The sequence below is a fragment of the Mesoplodon densirostris genome, chromosome 4, assembly GCF_025265405.1.
Source record: "Mesoplodon densirostris isolate mMesDen1 chromosome 4, mMesDen1 primary haplotype, whole genome shotgun sequence".
Classification (NCBI taxonomy): Eukaryota; Metazoa; Chordata; class Mammalia; order Artiodactyla; family Ziphiidae; genus Mesoplodon; species Mesoplodon densirostris.
This window is the reverse complement of record NC_082664.1, coordinates 90,210,770-90,225,213: the sequence shown is the minus strand read 5'-3', so window position 1 is coordinate 90,225,213 and position 14,444 is coordinate 90,210,770. Positions and strand designations below refer to the sequence as shown.

Here is a 14,444-nt window from a genome sequence, read left to right as displayed (position 1 = left end):
TTTGACACGTTTCCTATTACTCAGCTAGAGATTATGTTCTGATCATCACCATATTGTCATTTCTACTGGTCCATTAATTCTATTTGAAATATTTTGGGGGCATGGTTCTATAGGATATTGCCTTGCTATCATAGCAAAAACAAACAAAACAAAACAGCAATTCAAGTATCTCTCAGGACTAAACAGAGAAAGTGCTTTAAATGGCTACTTTCTGATACATAGCTAAGGCTGGGTGAGGCATGCAAAATATGCTTACTACCAAGGAACATGAAGTATTGGGTTGGCCAAAAGTTCGTTCTGTAACATCTTACAGAAAAACTCGCACAAACTTTTTGGCCAACCCAATATATTTGATGAATGTGAAGCTGTGAGGATCATCAAATATAATGCTTTCAGGAAATGTACAATAAGGTCATCTTGGGAAAGAAAATAGCCCCACATTACATCTCCAGTGACATATAAAGAGCCCAGCAACACTTCTAGTAATCCAGACAGGAAGGGATGGCCAGCTATGCTCTACTGTGCTCTCCTGCACTGTACTTTGGTACTCTGAGGGTCCATCCTGTGCTTGCCTTACCCACATACTGTGAGAGTCAGCAGTATTTGCTAGATTGCATAAGAGATTTTACCTCCCTAGATGGCTGATAATCAAATGAAATGATATATAGGAAATCACTTTGAAATATTACACCCACACACAAACACACATGCAAATAGTGAAGAGTTATATACAAGAGTGTTGTAGTCATGTCCAGAGAATACCTGATGTAGGAAGCAGATGTAGAAAGTATTATCTTCCCCATTTCTGGACTTGCTCTCAACATCTTTTTCTTAATGTGGCCACACTTGCCTTCCTGTCTTGACTAGTTCCCCTTCTCCCCATTTCAGTTCCTATTTTTTTTTTTTTTTCCGATACGCGGGCCTCTCACTGTTGTGGCCTCTCCCACTGCGGAGCACAGGCTTCGGCCGCGCAGGCTCAGCGGCCATGGTTCACAGGCCCAGCCTCTCCGCGGCATGTGGGATCCTCCCGGACCGGGGCACGAACCCGTATCCCCTGCATCGGCAGGCGGATTCTCAACCACTGCGCCACCAGGGAAGCCCCAGTTCCTATTTTTTTAAAATAAATTTATTTTATTTATTTTTGGCTGCGCTGCGTCTTCGTTGCTGCTCGCAGGCTTTCTCTAGTTGTGGCGAGAGGGGGCTACTCTTCCTTGAGGTGCACGTGCTTCTCATTGCGGTGGCTTTTCTTGTTGCCGAGCGCGGACTCTAGGCATGCGGGCTTCAGTAGTTGTGGCGCATGGGCTTTGTTGCTCCACGGCATGTGGGATCTTCCCAGACCAGGGATCAAACCTGTGTGCCTTGCATTGGCAGGTGGATTCTTAACCACTGCGCCACCAGGGAAGTCCCCCAGTTCCTATGAATAAGAATAACAATAGCGAACATGTAGTGAGTGGTGCTTTACATATATTACTTAATCATCATAACAACTCTGTGAGTTATGTACTAGTATTATTCCTGTTACAGTCAAGAAAGCTGAGATCCAGAGGGTTTAAACAACTTCACAAGGTCATACAGCCAACAAATGGTTGAGTCAGACTTCAAACCTGGAAGTACAGCTCTAGAGCCCATGTTCCCACTACTATGCTGGCTGCACCTCACCCTGCCATAGTGCCTGCCACTGTCTTAGATATATATTTACCAAGCTAAATTTTTTCAGGCAGCAGTCAACATTTTTCTTCTTTACCTTTTATAATTCAGTCAATGATACCAGAGTCATTTTTTCATCTAAAATCAACTCTGCAGACTTCCCTGGTAGTCCAGTGGTTACGACTCCGTGCTTCCACTGCAGTGGGTGCGGGTTGGAACCCTGGTGGGGGAAGTAAGATCCCACATGCTTCGCAGTGCGGCCAAACAATTTAAAATATATTAATTAATTAATTAATTAATTAAATCAACTCACATAATATTTGTTACCCAGTATGATAAATTCAGAATCTAATCAACTGGTAACAATTCATGCTATAAACTTTGATTTTTAGTCATTATCTGGGGAGAAAAAGAGTTTAGCAATAACTCTGTATAATATTAACTAAACCACTAGCTTAGCTAGCTGACAACCACAAACATATCTACTCAAGAAATGAGGTCAAATCTCAGCTATTTTTCCTCTGATGATTACTTGATATAACATTAAAGCTGCAACTTGCTCAAGGGTTAGGCACAAGTTGGCAGAATCAGCTTTATTAATGACATTGTAAACAGGGATAAGCATTTTGAAATGTATGCAAAATATCTTTCTGAGCTATGGAAATGGAGTGGTGAAAGACTAGGACTTGAAAGAAACCCTGACTTGAGCATCCATGGATTTTGGAATCCACAGGGCTCCTGAAGCCAATCCCCCTTGGATAGCGAGGAATGACTTTAGATTTAAATAAGTAGATTCCATATGTCATATTAGCTTAATTTGAAAGCAACTAAGGGTTTGGCTGCTGTGGCTTAGATCTTGAAGGACAGACAAACCCACCTTGTGTTTGTAAGAAAATAGAAGCAATCATATAAAATGTACATTAGTGTCATCCTAAAATCCTCAAGTGTAATTTTAGGATAAGAAGCCTCAAGTTCTGGAAGTGGACCTCTCTCCACAAAACTGATCTTTATGTAAAACTAGCTTATTGTCCTTTTGATGTAGTCTGGGTGCTTCTTTTCAACATCAAAGGAACCAGAAAGTCCAAGAACTGTTTGCCTCTAAAGTAGTTCTCTTAAGGAAGAGAATTCTCTTTCCCTCCTTTGGCTTATTTTAGAAGAATGAGTTATTTATTTTGGTTACCTAGCTCCTTCTTTTTCTAAGCTCTGACTGTACTTTGTGAATGATCCATGTCTATTCAAAGCTCTTTGCAGCATGAGAGAAAAGTTCTGCCCTGTCCCAGGAACTTCCTGGCCTCCTAAAGCCTTGCCAACAGCCAGACGACAAAGTTGGGTATGTAGGGTTTCCTGGGTCCTTGTCACTCAAAGAATGATCTATAGACCAGCAACACTGCATCACCTGGGAGGTTGTTAGAAATGCAGAATCTCAGGCCTGAATCAGAATCTGGCTTTTAACAACCTCCCTGCGTGATTTGTATGAGCTGTCCTGCCTGCTCCTGTGTGAACACCTGTTGCTTCTCACTGATCTAGAAGTAAGGCTGAGACCACTGTACCCCAGCCCAAAGTAAAAACCTTAGGTTTAAAACAAGAAGTCTTTGGTTATTTGGGGACGTAACTTCATTAATCTTGTCTGATAGTTGTTAAACTTGGATTGGAAAAAGCTTTAGAGGTCGTCAAGTTTAATCATCATCATTGCTGTGAATTTCAGTATCATGATCAATTTTTGTAAAAAGGCTAAATTTTTGTTCAGGATATTCTGTTCAAGAAGATAAAAGCATATGATATACCGTAGAAAGGCAGCCAGAAGAATGGGAGAAATTTATATATTAAAAAAAAAAAGCTCTTGGTGATTGAAGCAATACATTTCAGTAATCTGGAAAGTTTATTGATGTGATCTCTCTCAGCCATGGTGGTGTCCCCCAAAGAGGTGTTTATCTCTTAAATTCATATTCTAACACCATATGCTTACTTTATATCGGCCCAAACTTACTGTCTTATACAGTTATAATTTTAGTTTAACTTCCCACAAATTCAAGGAATTTTTATTATCTACTAAACTAAAATCTCCATAAATAAAGGGAGGATAAGAGATAAATCTCCCTAATGAAAGAATTCCAAATACTATATGAAGATAAACCTCTCTTCCCTTCCAGGCCGGTCCTAGTGACTCGCTTCTAAAGAATAGAGAATGGAAAGGAAAAACACTAACTTTATAGTGGAGAAACCTGGCACATACCACCTTCACCAAGTGATCAGGGTTAACCTCACCAGTGAGAGCATGGGGATATCATTTACATCCTGATGTAATGTGATGAGAAGGGCACTTGGCATTTGTGGTATGCTTTCCAAAAACACATACATAACCCCAGTCTAATCATGAGGAAAACATAAGACCAAACCAGTTTGAGGGACAATCTACAAAATACCCAACCAGTACTCTTCAAAACTATCATGGTAGCCATAAAAAAGAACAAAATAATGTCATTTGCAGCAACAAGGATGGACCTAGAGATTGAATGAAGTAAGTCAGAGAAAGACAAATATATGATATCGTTTATATATGGAATCCAAAAAAAAGGGTACAAATGAATTTATTTACAAAACAGAACTGGAGTCACAGATGTAGAAAATAAATTTATACTTACCAGAGGGTAAGGGGGGGAGGGATAATTTGGGAGATTGGGATTGACATATACACACTACTATATATAAAATAGATAACTAATAAGGACCTATTATATAGCATAGGGAACTCTGCTCAGTACCCTGTAACGGCCTATATGGGAAAATAATATAAAAAAGAATGGATATATGTATATGTATAACTGATTCACTTTGCTGTATATCTGAAATGAACACAGCATTGTAAATCAACTATACTCCAATAAAAACTAAAAACAAACAAACTGTCATAGAGCAGACTAAGAAACAGTCACAGACCAGAGAAGACCAGAGAAGACACGACAACTAAACATAATGTGGTATTCTGGATGGGATCCTGGAATGGAAAAAGGACATTGGTGGGAAAACTGGTGAAATCTGAATAAAGTCTGGAGTTTCATTAATAGGAATACACAGTGTTAGTTCCTTAGTTTTTTGTTTTGTTTTGTTTTGTTTTTCTTTTTTGCGGTACACGGGCCTCTCACTGTTGCGGCCTCTCCCGTTGGACTGGGGCACGGGGCCTCTCACTGTTGCGGCCTCTCCCGTTGGACTGGGGCACGAACCTGTGTCCCCTGCATCGGCAGGTGGACTCTCAACCACTGCGCCACCAGGGAAGCCCAGTTCCTTTGTTTTGACAAATGTACCGTGGTAATGTAAGATGACAGCATTAGGGAGAACTGACACTGGGTGACAGGTATATAGGAACTCTGTACTACCTTTGTAACTTTTCTATAAATCTAAAACCTGTAATGGAAAATAAAAATAAAATGTCCCACAAACTCATGAGAATAGTTTTAACACATTAAAGTAAGATTTCTCTTGATAGTATCTTCTGCAAGTTTAGAGGGCAGACTTGGGTCAAATGCCGACCTATACTATCCACCTTTAAAATACTTCTTGAGGCCTGTTAGCACCATTTTGCTAAACCTGGAAATTAAAGTTTTACAGATTTGAATTCCCAGAACGTAAAATAAAAGTCCATGTTCCTAAAGTTCATTTAACTCTTGCAAAGAGAATTGCACTGATCTCAGCAACGTTTGATGGACTCGTATGGGTCATTAGGCTTTTCTGAGCCGTGGTTATCCCATCAACAAAGTGAGGTCCCTCCTGGTTCTAAAATTCTATAAATATGCCTCTCTCAAATATGTTAAACATTGTTTAAAGTGCGGTATCAATCTGAGAGGGGAAAAAAATGAACATTTTGATTAGGCAATTAATTCCACAGACATTTATTAAGCGGCAATCACTGTGCTCTGGTACAGCACCTATAGCCCTTGCTCTCCAGAGGTCTCAGTCTGGTGATAGAGACAGATCTGGAAACAAGCTGTTACAGGCATGTAACAAGTGCTGTAAAAGAGGCATTAACAAGGTGCACTGGTACTCAGGGAGGAATTGCTTTGCTCTGCCTGTGGAGGCTAGAGACGGCTTTGGACCTGAGAAACAAGGACAACAAAGAAACATTACAAGTTGATCTAAACAGAGTCAGTGAGGAATCTGTCCTATAGTAGTAAACATTTATTTTAATTGGCTGTGTATGAGAATTTGGGATTACTGGATTTCCCAGCCATACATTGGTTGTTGAGTCAGTAATTCGGCTGCTACAGAGCTGGGCCAGAAAAGTACACCGTCTCAGGTGGCAGATGAGCTCTCTGGGGAACGTTGATATGCGTCAACATTCACATGAACAAGATAGTTTTCTAGAAGAGGCCATGTGTGGGCTACATATTCTGTCATTTCTAAATCAGGCCTCATTAAACATTCATGCCTCTCAGATCATTTCATTTCCGTCTTACGGCTGAACATCTGTGGCTCAGGCCTTACAATCCTCAGTCTTAGTATATCGTTTTGCTTTTAAATTCTGAACAGCCTGGCAGAAATGGAAATTTAGGATTCCTAAGCAAAAATTTAAAATTGGCTCCTACCTGGACCCTAAGCTTGCAAATTCTGAATAATTCTATTTAGGCAGGCCTTTCTTTAGTGAGAACGTGACATGACTGTGGGGGGAGCTTTGCCACTTAAATGATCTTGATGGGGGTGGGGATAAGTGCTTTCTCCTGGGATGTAGCCCAAGCCAATCGGAGAGAGGGGTACAGAAAACTGGCAAATGTTACGTCTCCATTTCCCAAGGCCTAGCTAGAGAAATGCCTTCTGCTGGGAGTGATAATTTGGGGAAATTCCTCACCAGCAACAAGTGAGACAGATGGGAGTGAAACAGCAAGCACAGATCTGAGAGAGCCGGGCAAAGTGCACAACAGACAGACATGCCTTCCCACGCTAATCCCCGCGCCCTGCCAGATCATCACTTGTGTGGACACAGAGGAGCCAGGTGGCCATGGGAGGTGTTCTCCCAGAGCAGGGTTTACAGTTTTCCTGGGGCTGTGAGGGAAAACATCTGGGACAGTAAGAGAGTTCTTTGCAGTATACACAGAATCCTTTTCTTCTAAAGAAAAAATTGACATTTATGGGTTTTTTTCCTGATTATAAATGTAAGAATGGCTCATAGAGAAAACTGCACAAGTTGCTGAAAAGCAGAAAGAAGAATATAAAGAACACCCATTATATCTCTATCCAAGGATAGTAACTATTAAAATTTTAGTGAATTTCTTTCCAGGATTTTACATGCATAGGTATTCATCACGGTTGAGAGCATACTATATGTATAATTTCATATTCTGTTCTTTTTCTCTTAATATCATGACATAGGAATTGCTCTAGGTTATTAAAATTCTCTGTAAACATTCTTCTTAGTGGCTGCATGTTTTATCCTATGATGAAATTTATTTACTCTAAATCCTAAATTTATTCATTCATTTAAGAAATATTCATTAAATTTTTTTATTTTTTCACTTAAGAGCCCAATGCTGAATGTGTTTTAATTTCCTTACCCATCTGCTAGTTGTTGGCCACTCAATCCCTTTCTTATTTCATAGCTTTTTTTTTTTTTTTTTTTTTTTTGAGGATCTAGGCCAGACGTGAAAACAGGGAGTCAGAGTTAAGAAGAAGGTTGAAAAAATAATGGGAGAGGAATTTAGGCTGAATGAATGAGACGAGGGAGAGGGTCCAGTGAAAGCTGCTCTCCCACCACTAAGGCATCCAAGGATATTTCCTGCAAAATCAGGAATTGTTCATGGGCAAAGAAATCTCTGTGGCACTGACGTTATATAACTTAATGATGGTGATTCAGTAACTTCTCCACCATTTCTGGAATTGGCCAAATGCCTTCCTCACTCTTGGGTGCTGACTAGATGTGGCCCACCACTGGCCAGCACCACCAGTGCTAGCGGCTGTTGGGTTAGGAAAGGGAAGTGCCAACTCAGAGGGAAATGTGAGGCACCTTTTTCAGCAGGGTGAGTGGAGCTATTTTAGCCCCTGCGAAAAGTCTTAAGGGTGGACTCAAGTGGGGATGAATATGTAGTCTATTTCCAGAACCATCCCCATAGGATAGACCCTTGTGGAGCATCCATCCCCTTCCTTATGTTCTCCTCTCTTTGATTGAAGTTCAGGGGAAACAGCTCCACCTAAACAGCTAAAGTACCTTCTCTTGCCTCTGTAAAGTTCTCAGTAAAACACCTAAGCCATTCCTGTGCTTGTTTAGAGTGCTCATACTTTATGCTTTCCTTTGCTGTGCAAAGCTTTTAAGTTTCATTAGGTCCCATTTGTTTATCCTTGTTTTTATTTTCATTACTCTAGGAGGTGGATAGAAGAGATCTTGCTGTGATTTATGTCAGAGAGTGTTCTGCCTATGTTTTCCCCTAAGAGTTTTATAGTATCTGGTCTTAACATTTAGGTCTTTAATCCATTTTGAGTTTATTTTTGTGTATGGTGTTAGAGAATGTTCTAATTTCATTCTTTTACATAAATATATGGAACGCTTCATGAATTTGCATGTCATCCTTGTGCAGGGGCCATGCTAATCTCTGTATTGTTCCAATTTTAGTATACATGCTGCTGTAGCGGGCATTGGAGTGCTCATACTATGTTCTGGTCTTTCCCTGTCTTTGGCATTCAGCTATAGCTGACCTGTAGAAGTTCAATTTGTCAAAGACTCTACCACGCAATCTTTATAGGTACAGTGTTATCCTAAGAAGGGCAGTTATCTGATAAATAACTCCCAGAAGAAACACTCAGATATCCTGAAGGATAAATGGAAGCATGTGACACAACATGAAGCTTACAGGAGAGTATCTGATATTGAATGTAGTTGGATTACACATATACCTTGTGTTGCAATATGTATTTCCCTGAGAATTTGGAGAAAATCAAGAGGTATGAGAGGTAAGGACACAGGCTTTGAAATCTGTGCCTGCATTTGAATTTGCCTCTGTCAGTCACTTGGCAGCTGTTTGACGTTGGGCAATTTATTTAACCTCCCTAAGGCTTAATTTCTTCATCTACATGAGATTTGAGATTATTTTAAGAATACCTCCTCAGGACTTCCTTGGTGGCACAGTGGTTAAGAATCTGCCTGCCAATGCAGGGGACACATCCCTGGTCCGGGAAGATCCCACATGCCCGGAGCAACTAAGCCCGTGTGCCACAAATACTGAGCTTGCGCTCTAGAGCCCATGAGCCACAACTACTGAGCCCACGTGCTGCAACTACTGAAGCCCATGAGCCTAGAGTCCGTGCTCCGCAACAAGAGAAGCCACAGCAATAAGAAGCCCACGCACCACAACGAAGTGTAGCCCTGCTCGCTGTAACTAGAGAAAGCCCGCGCACAGCAGCGAAGACCCAACGCAGCCAAAAATCAATCAATCAATAAATAAAATTAAAAAATAAATGAATAAATAAAATTTGTCCTTATTTAAAAAAAAGAATACTTCCTCATAGATGAGTGAATAAGATAACATACATGAAGCTCTTAATCTGGCACATTTAAGCACTCAGTAAATAGTAGCTATTATTAAGTAGAGTGGAAGTTATTTTCAAATTAATTCAGTCAACAAATATTAATTGAGCACTGTCAGGGGCAGGGCTGTATGATAGCCCCCCTCCCCTTATACTTTATCTTTCATGTGAACTGAGTTTTTCTCTGTGGGTTCATTTATATTAAAATGATAACTTTGTCTTTTTCGAAACAGCAGATTTGTTACATTATCTACTAAGTCCTAAGCAAGTCTCAGAGGCTCCTCCAAAGGATAGGAATATTGGTGGTAATGTCTCTTACAAGCCCATTGTTTAATTCTTGATGTGAGCAGTAGTTACTATTTATTTTTCTGCTCTAAAAGAGAAATTTCCTTAGCTTTCCTTAAGAGAAATCACTTAGCTTTGAGGTTAACTTTTGTAACTTTTTAAAGATAAAAGTGTGTTTTTAACCCCAGAGTCCTATGCTATATATTTAAAGAAGTATTCCCCCTTTGCATTTTTAAACAACTATTAATTTGGCCTCACTTGAAAGAATGCTGTTGGTTCCTATAAACGGGCATCAGTTCCTCTCTAAATAAAGGTATTTTAATTTTTATCTGTCCTAAGACTGAGGTGACCCAAAGATGATGTACAAATGGCCAATATGCACATGTAAAGACCATCAACATCATTAGTCACTGGGGAAATGCAAATTCAAACCACAGTGAGACACCATGTCACACCCACTAGGATGGATATGATCAAAAACAATGGACTTACAAGTGTTGATGAGGATGTGAAGAAACTGGGACCCTCACACATTGCTGGTGGGAATGTAAAACTCATGCAGCCACTTTGGAAAACAGCTTGCCAGTTCCTCAGAGTGTTAACCATGGAGTTAACATATGACACAGCAATTCCACTCCTAGATATACATCCATGATCAATGAAAAAATACATTCACAAAAAAACTTGTATGTAAATGTTCATAACAGCACTATTCATAATAGCCCCAAATGAAAACTATACATGTCCATCAACTGATGAATAGATAAATATAATGTGGTAAATCTATCTATGGATAGAACAGATATGGAATATTATTTGGCCTTAAAAAGGAATAGTAAAATAGATAGCTAGTGGGAAGCAGCTGCATAGCACAGGGAGATCCGCTCTGTGCTTTGTGACCACCTAGAGGGGTGGGATAGGGAGGGTGGGAGGGAGACACAAGAGGGAGGAGATATGGGGATATATGTATAGGTACAGCCGATCACTTTGTTATAAAGCAGAAACTAACACACCATTGTAAAGCAATTATACTCCAATAAAGATGTTAAAAAGAAAAAAAAGGAATGAAGTATTGATACATGCTACAATATGGGTTAACCTTAAAAACATTATGCTAATTGAAAGAAGCCAGACACAAAAGACCACATATTGCATGGCTCCATTTATATGAAATGCCCAGAATAGGTAAATCAATAGATAAAAAGTAGATTATTGGTTGCCAGGGTCTGGGAGGAGGTGGAAGGGGAGTGTCTGCTAATGAGTACAGGATTTCTTTTGGGGATGATGAAAATGTACTGGAATTAGTGATGATGGATGGACAACTCTGTGACTATACTAAAAACCACCAACTTGTACTCCTTAAAAGAGTGAACTTGGGCTTCCCTGGTGGCGCAGTGGTTGGGGGTCCGCCTGCCGATGCAGGGGACACGGGTTCGTGCCCCGATCCCGGAGGATCCCACATGCCGCGGAGCGGCTGGGCCCGCGAGCCATGGCCGCGGAGCCTGTGTGTCCGGAGCCTGTGCTCCGCAATGGGGGAGGCCACGGCGGTGAGAGGCCCGCGTACAGCAAAAAAAAAAAAAAAAAAAAAAAAGAGTGAACTTTATGCTATGTGAATTTATATCTCAATAAAGCTGCTATTTAAAAGTAAAAGACTGGGCTGGAACAGATGCAGTTGTTTTTCCATTAACAAAAATTGCCTGCCATATACTCATGTATCAAGACATTATCACATATTATCATTATGACCTTTGCCTTTTAGTTTAAGTTTACTTAGGACCTGAAAGAGAAGAGTGCTTACTGCTTTTAAATTCCAGAGGGTATCTAAAGACTGAAGTGAAAGAAATTAGAAGATTCCTTGAAGCAGACGCTACATGTTTCTTCCTTAATTTTCTTTTTTTTTTTTTTTTGCGGTACGCGGGCCTCTCACCGCTGTGGCCTCTCCCACTGTGGAGCACAGGCTCCACACGTGCAGGCTCAGCAACCATGGGTCACGAGCCCAGCCACTCCGCGGCATGTGGGATCTTCCCGGACTGGGGCACGAACCCGTGTCCCCTGCATCAGCAGGCGGACTCTCAACCACTGCGCCACCAGGGAAGCCCCTCTTCCTTAATTTTCTTAAAGCCAGGTCAGTTTGAATGCCGATTTAAGCCAAGATTATTTTAAATACTTGGAGAAAGCTGGGTTTAACTTAGTTGGAGCTACGGTTTGCAGTGGTCATCTGATGAAAGACTCCACCACACTGAGAAATGCTGGGCAGTAATAACCCTGCTGTTGACAACTAATAAAAATCCTAAAAAGATGTGTAAAAGGACAGTGTTTCAGAGGCTGCTTTCATAAAATTTTGCAACTCCTTGGATATGGAGGACTAGATTAGGAGGAGGCAAAAATGCCCAGAGAGTTTCCAGCCAAAATGACTAAAATATGACAGAGCCGTTGACAAGAGTTAGCAGGAAGGGCTGGTGCGAGCTCCCGTGCAGGCACACTGAGTTTGAGGTGCTGACAAAAACTCAGCTGACTGGTGCTTCTACCAGTGTAGAAGTATAGCATTTTTAGAGCTGGAAGTGACCGTATTGATTATCTAGTGACTAGTGCCTTTATTTTCAATGAGAAACCTCAGGCTGAGTGAAGGCGAGTGACTTGCCCAAGGTACATCTGAAAATTGGTATCAGAGCTCCTAGGCTAACATTCTGAGCTGCAAGTAGTTGGAAATGTAGAGAGAAAGTGCTGCTACTTGGAAAGAACAACTTGGAAGTCAGCTGAATAGTGGGGAAAGCTGAAGTTATGTGAGAGGATTTCTAGAGACATAAAGATGTTGAAATCAATGACTCAAAGAGGGAGGTCCGGTGATCCTAGCCTGGGCTTTCAGAGCAGCACCTCGTTCACGGGATGACTGATTGAGGGCCTATGTTTTGTCAGGCGCTGTGCTCGGGATACAGTGGCAGATAAAAGAGGCTCCCTGCCCTTTTGGAGCCAATGGCCCAGTGAGAGAGAGATCAGCAGGCAATTCCAGTGCAGTGTGACAGATGCTGTGAGGTAAGAGAATGGGGTGTGGTGGGGGCCAAGCAGGTCCCCTAGCATTTCAGGTCCAGAAACTGAATTTTATCAGTTTACCCAGAATTGACTAGGCAGGCAGGAAAGGGAGAACATACTTTGAGAACAAGGACTGAGCTACACTAACCACACCCACCAGACTGTGAAGGATAAGCTAGAAAAAGGATTTAATACTTGACGATGAAGGTTCTATCTTTCCAGCCTTATCTTTCACTTGTGCTCATCCTGCAGGGTAACCCCCTCCCCATGTCCCCATTCCCAGGAATTGGAAGCTTGCTTGGTAAACTCAGAATCTGAAGGAGGTGAATATTCTTAAAGGATATTTCATCAAAACCCATGAAATCATTCTTGTCCTCGATAGATATCACCTTTCCAGGAACCAGAATATTCTGATTCCATCATTAGATAGAGCTGGATGAATAGACTCTGATAGATGGTACACTCTGGCTTCCTTTGTAAAAACTCCATTTTGTCAATCATACCTCTATAAATGCAGTCCTTTAAATATTTATTTGTTTATTAGGTAATTCATTCACATGTTCAAAATGTAAAAGTACAATAGGGTATACAGTGAAAAATCTCCCTCTTGCCCTGTCCCCTAGTCACTCAGGTCCCTGTCCCAGGGCCAACTTAAGTTATCCGTGTCTCGTGTACCCTTCCAGAGACATTTTATTAATGCAGTCCAAATAATACTTTTTAAAAATTGCATCTTCCTTTAATTACATTCCAGTCATGAGAATATATTTAAGTCACCTTGTTTGAATTTGAGTAATCCCACTTTTTTCTGATTTCATTTGAGAGATACCCTGTCTCTTAAACTATAGGTACAAATGTCTCTTAGAGTGGGTAACTTCTGCCGATAGCCAATCTCATCCATGTGTGTGTGTGTGTGTGTGTGTGTGTGTGTGTGTGTGTGAGCTTCACAGAGTATCTGTATCTCTAAGTTCTAGGAACACATTATGATTGTTTCCTATGTACAGATTCTGATGTCAGTCATGATAGTGAAATAATGATTTCTTACAATAAGCTCTTTTGTTATTTATTTTCTTGACCCTGTAACTATACTAGCTTTTTGTTTAAATCTCAGGACACGTTTCAAAAACTCTGTACTTTGTTGGTTGGAACTAGGTAGAGTTGGGCATATCCCCAAAGCAACAGTAATGAGGGAGATATTGGAAAGCAGAATTTGCCATGCTTCTGATGTGTTTTCTATTCCTTGTCCTCTTACCTGTCCCCCCCATCTGCCACATTACCCTAAATTATGCCTCTAGATTAACCTACAAGAGTATACTACTATTAGACATGAATACGTATAACCATTAGTTACGAGACCACCAAAATCCTACAGGTACTGGCTCAGTCAAAGTTATTGGTGTCATGCTGACCTGTTGTGAATGAGGGAAAAGACGGCAGAGTTCACAGTGTATTCCATTTCTTCTGAAAAAAGGAGCAACCAAAGACCAAGGTGTTAAAAGGTATCACCATCAATACTTTGCAGAGTTGGCTCAGCAGTACACAAACAAACCAGTGAGGAAGACGTGTGCTTCCAACTGATAAGGTCAATCTAAAAATTGTTACAGAACTTTTTCAAGAGCAAAAAATAAATGAACAATAAATTAATAAATAGGAAAAGAAAATTAGGGGGTGAGGAAAGTGCTTTGATTTGTTTTTACAGTGGTAGGACTGGTTTGGGTGGCTCTATCCATACACTTTCCTCTGGATTCCAGGAGATAAACGTATGTTCTATGACTATAATGAGTTTTTTTTTGTAATGTAAAACTTAATAACCTCCTGGCCTTATTATTTCCAGACACTCCCAATTCTTACATCTACAAAATCAAAATAGTGCCTTTAATGAGTGACATGAGGATGTCCTCAGATCTCAGACAGAAATGGAACAAGTAATATCAATACCACTTGTTGTGTATACTTACTGTCCCCTTACATTCCTTTAT

At 40.6% G+C, this 14,444-nt stretch overlaps 1 long non-coding RNA gene and 1 other non-coding gene across 2 annotated transcripts in view; both read right to left on the bottom strand.

The window, feature by feature from the left end:
- Positions 1 to 1,148: 1,148 nt before the first annotated feature.
- LOC132488510 (uncharacterized) overlaps positions 1,149 to 14,444 on the bottom strand; it is an 88,267-nt gene continuing 74,971 nt past the window's right edge. The window contains exon 3 of the long non-coding RNA XR_009531754.1: positions 1,149 to 1,414. This is a non-coding gene — a long non-coding RNA (uncharacterized LOC132488510). The remainder of the gene's footprint in view (positions 1,415 to 14,444) is intronic.
- On the bottom strand, positions 8,163 to 8,266 carry LOC132489567 (U6 spliceosomal RNA). Its single transcript, XR_009531972.1, has one exon. It is a non-coding gene; the product is annotated as a U6 spliceosomal RNA (small nuclear RNA).